Raw genomic sequence first — 11,042 nt, 5'->3', positions numbered from 1 at the left:
CTTTTGCCCTTACAGAAGGGGGGTCCGGGGGCTCATCAACCCTCTCTCGCTCTCTCTCCCTTCTATTTCTGCTTCTGTGCACATCCATCAGAAGATCCTACATTGCTCCATCAAGCACCGACTGACCTGCACATTGACTGTTGTGGGTCCTTACTGATGAGCTGCCTCTAAATTTATACGACTCTGGGTCCTTACTGCACTTGAAGTTGAGTCATTGTATTTTTTGTTATTTGGTGGGTGGTGAGGCCCTCCTCTACTCTCTCAAGACTCTTAGTTTGGACAATCTTTCTTTTGATGATTGTGGTTGTAATGTATCGTTGAAGTTAAAATGGGGAATGAAATGACAATAGAAATCGCTGAAAATTTACAGAAATAAACTAGACTCAATAACGAAGACACCACTTTTTACGGATTTGGAATATGACCTCCGGTTAGGGAGATATGGCCCTGACAAGTTGGTCCTAATTCGAGTAGCGATTTACAGCGATTTGCTTACTGAATAACACTACAAATCGCTATAGCGATTTGCGGAGCAGAAGAATTTACAGAGCCGGTACTGAGATCTCATGTTTGGGGGTTCCAAACCGCGCCACGTATAAGATGCAGACCGGCATGTATCCCCATGTGGGTCGCCATCATATTGCATCGTAATTTGGTGCCGCAGCAAAAACTTAAGTAACCTTTACTGCCATTCGCTTCCTCTTCCTCGGACGGACATAAATGCTCTCCTTCTAGAAAACTGAATCGTCGGTTCGTGAAAATGACAAAACTGCCCTCTATCGATATCGCGGGAAAACATTCCTTAGAGTTTGCGTATGTAGCAAGCGTTATGTTGTATGATACAAACAGTTCAAAAAAATCCTTTCTCGCTCTAAGCACTCTACCGGAGATTCTTTGCTTTCATCTCGAGTTGCCGAAGCATCCTTTCCTTTTTACCAGAGCATCTGTTTCCGTCTTACGCGCAGTCGCAGCATCGTTGCCACCTTCTGTTGCGTATTAGTTGTTACTGTTGCTTACTCTACAGTTGGAATATCCAAATTCCCATCGTTTCGGTGAGTTTCGTGTAAGTTTTCTTTCTTCAATCTGAAGATTGCTTCTTATACAACGATTTGTATTATGAACTCAAATATTCCGACGATTTCTAATGATGATGATCGTGTATTGTGTTGTGCAGGTTAGCAATGTCTGCGCCTCATCAAATTAGAGATACCCCGTCGTTCTATGGGTTGTCTATTAGAGAAGTGATCCGCCAGTCCCATCTATCTAAAGTTTTTGAAAGATACCAAAATATACTTAAGATTGAGAACGATGAAGACAGGGAAAAAGCCTTGGAATCATATTATGCGGAGGATTATCTATCAGATATTGAAGCTGCGGACCAAAGGAAGAACTCTGAAGAACGAAAGATGCAGAACAAGGATGACGAAGAGAAGGCAAAGGCCAGAAATATTGATGAGAATATAAATAGAAGGCGGAGGATTAACGCACAGCAGATGGAAAAGAGGAAGAAGAAGGCGGAGGAGTGGGAAAGGGATGTTAGCAATATGCTGGCGGAGGCTTATAGGAGAAACTTGGAGAGTAGAGCAATGCGACACAAGGCAAGGCTACTGAAGGAGGCTGAGGAGAGGCGAAGGCAAATGAATAAGGAGGAAGAGAAGGAACATAATATTCCTCAGTTTGAGGAAGAAAAGGAAAGGCGAAGGAGGGAGTTGGAGTTCGAGGAAGCTAAGGAAATGCAAAGGCAGCAGAAGGAGAATGAGGAAAAGAAGGAAAGGCAACGGAAGGAGAAGGAGGAGGAGGTAGAGAAGGAAAGAGAAAGGAAGAAGCAGGAGGAAGAATTGCAGGAAAGAAGGAAACAACAACTGCAAGAGAAAAAAAGGCGGCGGAAGGAGAAGGAGGAAGAAAAGGAAAGGGAAAGGAAGAAGTAGGTAAAAGAACTGCTGCAAAGAAGGAAACAAGAAATCGAAGAGAAAGAAAGGCGGCTGAAGGAGAAGAAGGAGGAAGAAAAGGAAAGGGAAAGGAAGAAGCAGGAGAAAGAGGCGAAAAGGGAGAGACAAAGGAAGCAGAAGGAGGAGGAGATAAAGGAGAGAGAAAGAAAGGAGAAGGAGGAGGATGCGAAAAAAGAAAGAGAAAGGATGCAGGAGGAGAAAAGGGAGAGAGAAAGGAAGGAGAAGGAGGAGGAGAAAAGGCAGAGAGAAAGGAAGCAGAAGGAGGAGGAGGAGAAAAGGGAGAGAGAAAGGAAGGAGAAGGAGGAGGAGGAGAAAAGGGAGAGAGAAAGGAAGGAGAAGAAGGAGGAGAAACGCGAGAGAGAAAGGAATCAGAAGGAGCAGGCGGTAAAGGAGAGAGAAAGGAAGCAGAAGGAGGAGGAGGAGAATAGGGACAGAGAAAGGAAGCAAAAGGAGGATGAGAAAAGGAAGGCGAGAGAAAGGCATGCGACGGTGGAGCCGGTAGAGATGGAGATTGAAAGGCAGTTGGAGGCAGTGGACCCACCAGAAAGTCCCAGGTTGGAGGGAGAACAACAGAAAATAGCGACCAAGGTAAATATATCCGTCCTATCTGCGAAGATTTAATAATATGTTTAGCGATTTTGGTATAGCGATTACTGTGTTAGGTATTGATATTTATAGCGATTACTGCGATAGTATGTCTGCAACCGATATTATTTATAGCGATTAGTAGAATAGTATTTATAAGTACAAATGGAAGTAATTTATAATTTGTAGGAATAATATGTTATTTTGTGTTACAGGGAGGTCACAGGAGAAGTAGAGCACCAGGTGAAAAGCTCGAAGGTCGCTGTCAATGGCCTGCAGTTCTGTCTTGGTATGGTCAATTGAGTGCATATCAGAAGGACCGACTACGAAATATGCACTTCGGTGGCCTTTTGGACCAGCAATATTTTGAAACTTGCTGGAATACCATGACTCACCTGGTAAATAAGTGGAATGATAAGACTAACACATTCCAGTTTGATTCTTTTGAGATCACCATGACTCTAGAAGATGTGGCGAGGATCACTGGCCTTAAGTGCGATGGCAGTGCTGTCCTATTACGGCATTCAAACTATAACGCAAGGGAAAACTGCACTGCCCTTCTAGGAATGTCGATGGACGAATGGAGTCAATGTATTTCTGGTGGAAGCAATTCAACATCAATGAAGGTCTCAATTTTTCGTAATAAATGGGAAGGCCACTCCGCTACTTGTGCATCTGAAACAGCTGACCAAGAGTTGCGCGGCTTCCTTCTATATTTTTTTGCTCTTACATTATTTTCCGATTGTTCTGGTTCGAGAATAAGTTCCATGTGGCTGCAGTACCTGGCAGACTTAGACGAAGTCGACAACTATGCCTGGGGTGCCGCTATGCTCGCACACCTGTACAGTCAACTCCACCGTGCGAGTAATGGTACGAAAACAGTTGGCGGATTTTGGCCATTTGTTCAGGTATTTGTTGATTACATACTTAGTATTTGTAGACAAATCTCATTGCAGTCTGTGGCATTGCTAATAATATTTTTTTTGTTAGGCCTGGGCGTTGGAACATATTATCCCATTGCGTCCACGGTGTGACCCTCCGATTTGTGGTTTTCCAAAGATCGGTCGCTGGGCCAGAATAAACATCGCAGTTTATAATGCTAAGTCCATTTTAGATGGGCTGCAATTAAACGAGGTAAACGTTCTAAAATTTTTTTACAATCGCGTCAGCATTTACCATTGAGTATTATAAATCGTTGTAATGTTCAGCATTCTTAAGTATACATCGCTGCAGGATTGTCTTCCGTAGTGCATATCGTTGTTCCCATATCATGCGTAAATAAATTTTAATATATTTGTCATTCGTTATTAAAAAGAATTACCAATGTACAGGTTTTGTGGAGACCTTATGGAGATGGGGGCGATGATGAAGACGTTGTTGCGGAGGCTGCCAGATTGTCTGACCGTGATTTGTGGCTATTCTGCAATTTTGAAGTTGAGTTGCAGCAAGGTAGTCGAGTTCTCCTACAATCTGGCTTGGGGCAGTCTATCCCAAATAAGCCTTTGGAGGTGAGAAGGAAGATGAATATTGGTGGGGGCAGGCACGTGAATTGGAGCGATCGCTATAGGGACAAATTATTAAATTGGAACTCAGGTGGTTTCCCTGCCGTATCGTATGATCATGAAGGACGACAATTTGATCCCTTCTATTTCGAAAGCTATTGGGAACCAATGCGGCGAAATCGGAAGATTGAGAAAATTGTCAACCCATGCCTCCCAATTGTCCCTTCTCATGTTGTAGCCCAACCTCTACAACCAAAACGTCGTCTCGCTCTGGTTAATACGACTAGTCCCTTAGTAACAAAGCACGAGGAAGACCGAACACTTGCTCCAAAAGAGAAGACTGTCTCTGCCGCAAGGTTCGAACTTATTGAGAGGGAGAATAAGAAATTAAGGACATAAGTAAGCACTATGGGCATTCAATTGAATGCAGTGGTGGACATGATGACCAGTCTTCATAGGCAAGGTTTCGCAACGAAGAGGCCACCCAGGATAGACAGTCCACCAATAAAAAGTGAGAGACAAGTCTATGAAATTTCATCAGATTCGTCCAGTGACTCGGAATAAATCCTAGATTTTCATTTTTATCACGCTATACATTTGTTGTAATTGTATAATGAGTTGCGGTAACGTGAAATTCTTTTACTGTTTAATTCTTTATTATTACATCTTTCCGACTTTGGGTCTCGGTAATAAATAAACTTTAAACGAAAATAGATGTTTCTTCAGAAATCGTGACATTGCCTAACCTCTTTGGCATCGCTAAGATATAGCATTTCTGTTTAGCAATCGCTGTATTTGTCTTCGCCTCGAAAGAATATCGCACAAAGTATTGGCGATCTAAGCCATGAACAATAATTTAACGAGTTCTGACGGCACAAAGGTTTGAATAGCGATCTGTGGCATCGCAGCATAGTGATTTGTGGGTATTGTTCGAATGTCAAATCACACGTGGAAAACGCATTTTTGAATATTTAAAACTTAATGAGCGGCATGGAAAGACGTATTTTTGAATACTTCGAACGCAAGCATTTAATTTGACGGCGGTTATCAAAAAAAGGCGGCATGCGAAAAGCCGTATTTATATTTTTTTAAACGCAATCAATTAATTAGCGGGTTGTTTTCAAAAAATGGCTGCACGTTAAAGGACTTTACCTTTGTGAGGACGGCGTTTCAGTATCTGCGTTGCAAAGGTGCCATCGATATCTCCGTCCAGGCATGGCGCCGAAGAAGGGGACAATCGGAGCAGTACGACCAGCCATGGCGGCCAAGAAGAGGACGAGTGGAGCAATATGACCCGGCACGACGCCAAAGACGATGGGAGCACTACGACCGGGCACAGCGGCAACGGAGAGAACGATGGTAGCAAAACGACCAGGCACGGCGCCAGAGGAGTGGACGAGGGGAGAAAAACGACCAGGCACAGAGCAAACGGATAGGAGGATGGGAGCTAAACGACCAGGCACGGCGCCAATGGAGTGGACGATGGGAGCAAAACGGCCACGCACGGCCCTGAACAAGAAGACAACCACATCCACAGTACCAGGACTAGCGCTTAAGAGGTATATTTTTTGAAACACCTGAGCGGTTTAGTGAACATTTGCCTTTTCATGTCGTATTTGGACTAGTGTTGTTTACTGTAGACAATAATTTCAATGTCCAATCCTGAATACCACGCTCATGGTGCACTCAGTGCAACATCCACAGTCTCGGGTGGGCGGCAACGCCCTGACGAGTTCGTAGATGACATCGAGCAGATGCAAGATGAATTTGCAGATGGGAACACTATCAGTAATTTTGTAAGTATTTGTCCACTATCAATTTCTAGGTCATCGGTTTGCATGTTCTGAAGTTCGTAAATTTGTGCAACCAGACAATGTATGATTTTATCAATTACATTTAGAGCAACCCAACGAGCAATACAGTACGCATCATCAGCCCGTATTTCATGGTATGTCTGGGCCGCTGTTGTTCTGTTTGCTTTCATGACGTACTCACGTTTCTTGGTGGTTAAACCTTGCTATTTCGTGCAACAGATGTACGCCCGGCGAAAGCCATACGGCATAGGATTCGCAGATGCACTACTTTGTTGGAACAACGATGATGAGTGCGTAGACATTTCGAAATTTGGAAAGGTAAGTGAACAAACCTCTTATCCAAGGTTTATTCGTAACATCCCCATCACGATAAGTCTCTGGAACGAAAAATGATTTTATCGATTCGCAGATTTTACTTCCTACACTCTGGCAACATCCAGACCATTGGGTCCTATACGAGATGAATTTTCAGGTAAACACAACTATGGTGCTACAACTCATTGGACTGCCACAGCGGCGTGGAACGCGATGCTATGCATTTGGTAAGCTTGTGCCCAAAGGTGAAGTAGCTATTCGAGGTGGACCGGACTGTAATATATTATCCCTTTTTCACAGGCGGGATTCCTTAACGGGCTTATGGGTGTCGACATTGCCGAGTGGATGTTGCTCTGTGCTGACGATGCTCCGTTACAAAGTAATGGGGTCGATTGTGGCATATTCGTAATGAAGCATATTGAAGCAATATACAATGGAGAAGAACCTTGTTTCCACGCTGTATGAGCTTCGTATCCGATGTTATTGGGTATTCCTGTTATATATTGGTTTCACATTACCTGTTTTGTTGCAGGAACATATGCCGGTAATATGCGATGAAATATGCGGAAAATTGATTGAGTTTAAAACGAACGGCAGACAGAATAGTATAAAGTGAAACCTATCGATTGCTCTGTCTGTACAACCTAACGAGCCCCTCCATCACCGTTCTCGCCGTCCTCCTCGACAGCAACCCAGTCAGTGCAGTCGCGCTGAGGGTGGCCAGCAGGAGCTCCGCCAAGTCCTCTTCCTCTCCCTAACGAGGTCTCAGCGGATTTGTCGTTCCGGTGACGGGTGTTCATCTCGTTCCGGTGACGGGTATTCTATGAAAAGTAAATTGTATTTAGAAATAGTTTTGTGTTGTATACACATAACCAATGCTGGTAAAGTTGTTCTTAAGCAATGAAGAATACTGTACGGCGAAAGATATTTCTAAATATCGCATTACGTGAACTTATCAATAAGAAAGGTTTGTTCTCAGAAATCGCTGTATTGATGAACCGACGGTAATGTACACCTAAGGCGATTTCTTGAGACGTACTTGTGGATTTATTTGAGACCCAAAGATTCGGTCCAATCGCATTGACTACGATTCAGAATAGCCCTCTGGCATGACATTGTTTTCATTAATGCGGAGTGCTTTTTTATTTAAGATTTGCTTTTGGTTTAATGAAACTGACGTATATACTCAAAAACTGACGGAGGGTGATAAGACGTTTCATTAATATTTGAATGACACAACACACAGTTCCACTTTGCTTCGCGAATAAGGAACCGACAAAATCGACAATTCCTGCATAAATGACTTATTCTTGAATCGAGTGCATAGGCGGCTTCGACGCAGTTGTCGTATCCGTCTATACCTTTTTCATACGTCTGTAAGATCATAATTGAAGAAACCATTGTTTAAAATTCAAGCAATTTTCAAATGCTGGCACAGGTTTACATGGTCGTTTAAAATACGAACGCGACATTAATGGCTCTTATTCATCACCTTTTTCATATGCCAGCAATAAAGCGATGTTTAAGCATACAACATTTCATAGCGATGTTGAATATTATCATTTCGAACATTAGAAGTCTTTGTTCATTGCACACATCACAGTCTCACCCTGCGACTGTCAATCACGCGGGTTGAGCGCACATCTTTTATCAATTACAAGCCTTTTAGATCCTCGCGATGCCTCCGTCAGTTTCTCCTCCGAAATTAGAAAGGACGTCAACTTTTTGCAGAGTTCTTCGCGGAATCCGGGTATATCAACCTGCAAAAACAGATTGTAAACTAGAAGCAATAGACATGCCCTTAATTCCCAATAACAGAGGCCAAGGAATGGCATACAGCGTCGAAACAGGGTTCTGCACCATTGTATATCACTTCAATGTACTTCATTACAAATACGCCGCAATCAACGCCATTATCTTGTAAAGGAGCATGGTATGCCGTGCGATAGATCCACTCGCTGACATCGACTCCCAAAATGGCTATGAGGAAACCGATCTGAGAATAATGCGACCGAAAGTAAATTCATGACCCCAGTACACTACACGATACTCATATAGATGGAATCTTACGAGATGGGAAATGTCTAGCCGTAAACCACTGTCAACTTCCAACGAATTGTAACACCATAGTTGTTTTTCGCGTAAATCCATCACGTATAAGACCCAATGCTTTTCAGACTGCCAGAGTGTAGGAATCAATATCTGCAAATAGATCGAAAAAATGTTGTTACCACTGTCACGCTGTAATATTGCACTGTAGGTTTGTTTGCTTACCTTTTCACTTGTCATAAGGTCTCTGCAGTGATTACCGTTAACCCAATAAGGTTTGCCGTCTTGAAATCCACTGGAGTATGGCAAATGGCGTAATATAGTCTGCAAACCGAAAGAAACATTGTTAACACCAACGTTAACATACGAATCAATTGGACTAAATCAATAATGAAAAGCAACATAAAATACAACCGATATACCATGAAATATGGGCTGACGACGCTCACAGTCTGGCTTGGTGCGTTGCTTTTAATATAATTTACGAAATCGGATATAGTCTGTTTGCAGCAAATATGGTGTTGTATTGATCATACGTACACATGACTTACGTTTATAGACAACTACTACTAGTTTCATACTAACAAAATTACTGATCATGTTGCATTGTGCGAATTCACTGCACATTCGGTTGATGTCCTTCAGGAGTGATTGACTAAGTTTTCGCCCAACTTCGTAGGTGGATGTTCGACTGAAATGAATGCGGACATTGCAACGACTGATATTTAAATTACATTATATAGTACACAAAAACAAATCGCAAAAAATGCATGAAAGAGACGAATTTTGCTGAACATGTAGACTATGTGTAGACAATATACCCATGATTCGCCATTGTTGGTCGTGTAGCTGTCTTCGTCTGCCTCACCGACTACAATTTTCTATGTTCGAGGGCGGATCTCCAGGTTTATGAAGGAACCGTCAGTTTGGTTGTTGCTGGTTCACGAAGTAGAAGACAAACACACCTTCCAGTGCTTGTGCGACTATTTATGACCTAAAAGATGTACTGCTCAACCAACATGATCAATAAATACTGTACGACAACTCAAACATTTATGGGTATCCGTTGGAAAATACACATTGAGTAGCCTTTTATTTATAATATATGGATACAACTTTTCACAAGATAACAATAATGATTTCAAAAGGCCAGTGGAGGTGTTGGGAACACGAAAGATTTGCTGGAGAAGAAGTTGACTGGAGGTGTATGGCTATTTGTGGTTATCGTTGAATAGCGATCTGTGGCATTGCAGCACAGTGATTGACAGTCCTACGCTGCGATGCCACACATCGCAGCACACTTGAATAATCCTTCGCATCACGCTAAGATTGACAGTCCAACAATAATCAACAACGTTCTACGCTGCGATGCCACATATCGCTATTCAACGATAACCACAAATCGCCATACAGTGATGTCATCATTCGCCTTCCTGCAGAAGCAAAAACTCGCTATCTATCGATTTGAACAAATTCAACCACGAACCGCAAGTCGTCAATGACAAACGACTATAAACTCTCAAAAAATCTGGCATTGTGGAGATCGGGTCATGCAAAGAGGCATGACAACTAAGTTAATAGCCCACACGAGATTCCTGTGTCCCAAACCTATCTGTCGACTGCATCATAGCCTGTCATGAAAGAGAAAATATTAGACACTGAATTAAGTTTCACAAGAAATGCATACCTCCTCGCAACATCGATTACATACCAAAAGCCTTGTAAAACTGTAGCGATCGTTGCCGGAAATCTGGTCGGGAGGAATGTAGGTTTGAACGTTTGCTGGTACTTCTGCAGGGTATTGCTGCATGATGGACATTACACGAGTTAGCTATTTGACAAGCTTCACGCAATGGAAAGCAATATAATGTTTTACATACCTGTTCATTCGAAGGGCTTTGTTGTTTTTTATTACAGGTTGGTTGTTTCTTAGTCCTTTTCTTGCCAACCAATTCTAGTGCACCCTTTGCCCTCCGACGACTGCGATCAGAGGCAGGTTTTCTTTTGATACCCTGCGCTTCATGAATATGTCCATCATAATCAACAACGTTTACTACTGACTTGTTGAAGATAATGTTTACGCTTCGGCGCAACTTCTCGGGAGTGTCAAGCGAGACATGATTTTGACCTACGTTGTTCGATCCCATTATCTTCGGCTGGTATTCATTCGCTGCAACAGACTTAATGTGAATTAACTCCACGTTTTCAAGTAACTCCGTTGCAGCTTTTCTCACACATGCATAGCCTTCTTCGCTTCTCGATGCCAAATCAGCAACATGCATGAATGACTTACACAGTTGTTGGTAACGGGAGGCTATGTGGCACTTCTCATCAACACCAGATTTACTCGCATTGTCCATAACGAGCATTTCAATCTTCGCGCGTCTCGTCCATCTTTGCATTACATAAGACTCAAGTATTTCTTGTATCTTCTCTTGATTGAGTGCCTTTAATGCATGACAGCATAGGATACCTTTGAATTCATATATTTTGCACGAACATTCTACCCTTTCGTTGTCGACATTGTACGTGACATGTGCTTCTTGCCTTTCCTGATGCTTTTCGCCCTGACAAAAAATATGGTATTTGTGCATATTCTCGGTTTGCACCAGTTCTTCTATTTTGCAATTCATGACATGCAACACCTCTTTCTTGATCCATTCAAATACAGTTAGTGTATACAGAGTTGCAGGTCGCATCAATATTTTCATGCCAAAAGTTAGAGGTCGTGTATTGAAGCATTTCACGTCTTGTTCAAGCTCATTCTGTCTTAGACCGTCTACAAATAATTCATATTGTTCCATGAAACGAAACATTGTTAAACATGA

This window comes from Nuphar pumila, chromosome 2 (assembly GCF_984573655.1).
Source record: "Nuphar pumila chromosome 2, dmNupPumi1.hap1.1, whole genome shotgun sequence".
Lineage (NCBI taxonomy): Eukaryota > Viridiplantae > Streptophyta > Magnoliopsida > Nymphaeales > Nymphaeaceae > Nuphar > Nuphar pumila.
Note: the sequence above shows the minus strand (reverse complement) of the source record.